At 45.9% G+C, this 5,000-nt stretch overlaps 2 protein-coding genes across 3 annotated transcripts in view; one reads left to right on the plus strand and one right to left on the minus strand.

The window, feature by feature from the left end:
- LOC138976484 (tripartite motif-containing protein 3-like) overlaps positions 1–5,000 on the plus strand; it is a gene marked incomplete in the record, with an annotated part of 395,324 nt that overhangs the window by 104,018 nt on the left and 286,306 nt on the right.
- The window catches only part of LOC138976488 (transcription intermediary factor 1-beta-like), a 92,441-nt gene that overhangs the window by 58,983 nt on the left and 28,458 nt on the right, over positions 1–5,000 (minus strand). The gene's annotated exons all lie outside the window — the stretch shown is intronic.

Raw genomic sequence — 5,000 nt, forward strand, 5'->3', positions numbered from 1 at the left:
AAGCTGTACAGGAAATATGACGTACCCAGAGAGGCAATGTCGGCCCTCAGTTGATTCAGTTTCTGGAGGTCCAAGGTCAAATCTTTGACCTCCATCTTGCGTGTCGTTCCGGTCTGTGACTCCAGGTCGTCGAGGCGTGACGTCAGACCTTTCATCATCCCCAGCAGAGACCCTCCAGACGCTGACTGCACCACATTTCCTACGCTGGCTGCGTTCAGTGCTAAGGCCGCCCGCCATTTCTCCAGCTCCGCCAGTGACGTCATGACGGCGTTTTCCTCAGCCTGGATCAGCGTGTTGACCTCCTGACGTCGCTTCTTCAAGCACTGCTCAAGGTCATCGAACATGTCATTGGCCTTTTTACGCATGGCCTTGAAAGTGTCCGTGACCTCTTGGATCTAAAACACAGGAACACTGATCACTCTGTGAAGTGGACTTCTAAATGTCGTTTTTAAAATAGAATTTCGCACTGAAAAATCGATAAATCCTTATACACGTAGTTACGACAATTTGTTTTTTTAACGTCCAGACAAATCATTTAAGCATGCAACAAGATATGCATTCACCGTATCATCCATTTCCCCCCGATTTTTATCATCCATCGAGACCTAACACGTCATGCGAATTCAGTCAGATAGGATTTAGGTCTGTTTGTTTTTACGTCATGATAAATTATTCAAGCATGCATAATGCATTCACCTTACCATCCATTTCCCCCTGATTTGTATCATCCAATGAGACTTATAACGTCATGTAAATTCAGCCAGAAACGATTTGTATCATCCAATGAGACTCAAAACGTCATGTAAATTCAGTCAGACACGATTTGTATCATCCAATGAGACTCATAACGTCATGTAAATTCAGTCAGACACGATTTAAATCTGCTTTCATGGTACACTTTAACAAATGAAGCACACGGATAGAAAGAAACATTGAGAGGAAAAAGTCTGATAACACAACAGCATTAACATGAAGAGTTCACACCAACCTCCGTTGCCAATGCTGTCGCTCTGTCCCTCAGTCTCTGTGCCTGTTGTTCCAGTTCTCTTCTCTTCTCTGTCGCCACGTCTGGGATGGCCTTCACCTCTGCACAGCTGCGGTGATTGGTCGGAAAACACAGCATGCAAATGAGCTCCTGGTGGGTGGAGCAATACAGCTCAGCCAGCCTATCATCGTGCACGTTACAAGTTGCGCGGTCTATCTGAGCCAACTGCTGCGGACTGAGTTTCTTTAAGTCTTCAATGACGTGTTTCCTGGTTGAGGGTATGTTCTTGTGAGTCCTTATACAAGCTTTGCAGATTTTTGCGTCACATTGCAAGCAGAATGACGTGGCAGCTACGCTGTTGTCACAGATCATGCATACATGCTGACCGCTGAGCACTTTGTGACTGTCCACTAGAGCCATGGTGGCCAGGTCAGTGGGCAGGTCATTGACCAGCGTGTCAAGGTCACGCTGACCTCGGCTGGTGGAGGGCAGGATGGGGGCCCTGCAGAGCGGACAGCCTCCCTTGACCCCTGCCTTCTGCAGCCACGACACGACGCACTTTTTGCACGCTAGGTGTGTACACGGCAGTATCTTTGGCTCTTTATAGCCGTCATGGCAGACAGGGCATTCTGGCAGCTCACTGCTACTGGTGGTTGAAGCGGCGGCCATGATGACTTCTGTAATCACACACACACACACACACGCACACACACACACACACACACACACACACACACACACACACACACACACACACACACAGTATAATTATATACAGATTAATGACATTTGCTGAAATTCAACAGACATGGTCTTATCACAACACTCCATTCCTGTAGCAGTGTAGCATGAAGTCACACTGTGACCACCGTCTTGAAACAACGGTTACAACCCGTGATTACTTTATCTTCATCGTGCACACTGCTGTACGTTTCACATAGCAATGGTTTCTTTTGACTGACAACACAAGATAAATGGAGACAGGGGCGGATTAGGGGGGTGATTGCAGGGGTTCCGGACCCTCCCCCCCCCCGCCGCCTCCGGCTGTAAAAAAAAAAAGATTTAATACTCACTTTAAAAGAAATAATGAGTGGCTGCTGACACCAGTTGAACATGTTTAAAATCAAGGATAAGCCATAAATTGTTCATAAAATAGCTAAAACTCTTCAGTTTCAGAGGCTTTGCCCCCCAGACCCCCCAACGGGGCCATGCCCCTGTACCCCACAAGGGGTATACCCCTGGACCCCACCCCAGGTTGTAACCCCCCCCCCCCCCCCCCCACCCTGGCTTAACTGCTCCGGCCCCGGGAGAGATTGGGGGGGGGGGGGGGGGACAGACGCAAAAAAAACTAACTTTTATACTCCCTCCTCCTCCCGCTTGCATAACGAGTGAAGGAGAATCAATTGCCATCCGTCTGAACACCTAACCTGCTAGTTGGACACACCATACGAAACAGGGAAAAGTTTTTACACAATTCAAGGGAGAGAATTGTGTGCTTCAATGGAGCGCAAGTAATGTATTTTTTTCCCTTGTCTCTTTCCCTTCTCTCTCTCTCTCTCTCTCTCTCTCTCTCTCTCTCTCTCTCTCTCTCTCTCTCTCTCTCTCTCTCTCTCTCTCTCTCTCTCTCTCTCTCTCTCTCTCTCTCTCTCTCTCTCTGTTTAAACAACTTTCAGCTGAGCATTTGACAGCAATCCATCTGTTTCTCAAGGATTTGTTACCAGTGAGTAGCTGGTCTATGGTATCACATCTTACACTGCACTACTGTGTGACCCAAAACAGAAAGTAGAAACGTGGCACCCTGTAACGGAATAATTCAAATCAAATTCTAAAACTAGGTTAAGTGTATTTTTGAATGTGTGTGTGAAAATAAGTAACTTTTATCTCTATCCTTACTTCTTCTACTATGTTTTTGTAGTTTGTTAAATAGCAAAATCGAAATGGCTGCCAGTGTATTACACATACACGATATTTTCATTTTCATGATACTTTCTTTGTGTGAACTCACACTCACAGTCACACTACAGACCCATGCCAATATTAAGGAAGGTTTTTCAAACTGACCTTTAATTAAATCACTGGCAGCATCTGTAATTAATATTGTGACAGGTGGTTCCTCTGACTCAACACCATCCACAGACGCCGTGGAATGAAATCACACGGTTGTTTTATGTACCACAGCGGCAGTTCAAGACACTGATGCAACTAGCAACTGTTCTGCCTCGGAGTCTTCTTTTATGCTGGTTCGTAACATGCGTTTTTCACCGTATTCTTGACCACACATTTTCGATGGGACTAAGGCCGGGTGACCAAGCAAGCCACAGTAATATGTCAATGGTGTGCTGTCTCTTCCAGGTGGTTGATGGGACTAAGGTCGGGTGACCAAGCAAGCCACAGTAATATAGAAATTGTGTGCTGTCTCTTCCAGGTGGTTGATGGGACTAAGGTCGGGTGACCAAGCAAGCCACAGTAATATAGAAATGGTGTGCTGTCTCTTCCAGGTGGTTGATGGGACTAAGGTCGGGTGACCAAGCGGGCCACAGTAATATAGAAATGATGTGCTGTCTCTTCCAGGTGGTTGATGGGACTAAGGTCGGGTGACTAAGCAGGCCACAGTAATATGTCAATGGTGTGCTGTCTCTTCCAGGTGGTTGATGGGACTAAGGTCGGGTGACTAAGCAGGCCACAGTAATATAGAAATGGTGTGCTGTCTCTTCCAGGTGGTTGATGGGACTAAGGTCGGGTGACTGAGCAAGCCACAGTAATATAGAAATGGTGTGCTGTCTCTTACAATGGAGAGAGTCTTACAATGGGGTAACTGTACAGAGGTTATGAACAGAAAATCTGATAAAACAAGGTCTTAAAGGGGGGGGGGGGGGGGTGTCTTGAATTAGGGGGTCTTAACAGGGGGGTTCCACGGTACCGACAAACTGACGTACTGTTTATTTGTAGGGTCCAATGTTGCGCACCAAAACTTCAACGACCAGACGGTTGAATCTGCTGTGAAAGTGTTTCAGCATACTTCTTCGATTTCGTTTTCCCCTCAAAAACGGTGAATGATCTCACCCTATCACACATAAACGATCGCGGGCCAGGATTTTCAGATCTCGGTATCGCCTTTGTCATTTTTCATAGCGTCCAGAAGGCTGTCTACTTTTCTTACCGGTATCGCCTTCTGTTATTTTTCATGGCGTCCACAAGGTTGTCTACTTTTCTTACCGGTATCGCCTTCTGTTATTTTTCATGGCGTCGACAAGGTTGTCTACTTTTCTTACCGGTATCGCCTTCTGTTATTTTTCATGGCGTCCACAAGGTTGTCTACTTTTCTTACCGGTATCGCCTTCTGTTATTTTTCATGGCGTCGACAAGGTTGTCTACTTGTCTTACCGGTATCGCCTTCTGTTATTTTTCATGGCGTCGACAAGGTTGTCTACTTTTCTTACGTTCTGTTCTCCGCTTACTCGAAATGTGTCCACATTCCTACTGACCACAGAAATGTGTCCACATTCCTACTGACCACAGAAATGTGTCCACATTCCTACTGACCACAGAAATGTGTCCACATTCCTACTGACCACAGAAATGTGTCCACATTCCTACTGACCACAGAAATGTGTCCACATTCCTACTGACCACAGAAATGTGTCCACATTCCTACTGACCACAGAAATGTGTCCACATTCCTACTGACCACAGAAATGTGTCCACATTCCTACTGACCACAGAAATGTGTCCACATTCCTACTGACCACAGAAGAAATCTGGTACGATGTCCTTCAAAAAAACTCCAAATCAGCTCATTTAGGCCACTACTCTGTAACTCGTATACTTTCCGCGTTTCGCCATTGCTCACAAACCGTTATATTCCAAATCTAATTTGCAAGAAATCATAATGACTTCTGCGAGATAAAAAAAAACAACAACCCAAAAGGCAGTTGAGCTTACTTTCTTTGACTGTTTTGCGAGAAAGAATTCGCCGTTGCATAGGCACATAAAAGCGGTTTTCTGAGCCTGCGAA

Source organism: Littorina saxatilis, linkage group LG9 (assembly GCF_037325665.1).
Source record: "Littorina saxatilis isolate snail1 linkage group LG9, US_GU_Lsax_2.0, whole genome shotgun sequence".
NCBI lineage: Eukaryota > Metazoa > Mollusca > Gastropoda > Littorinimorpha > Littorinidae > Littorina > Littorina saxatilis.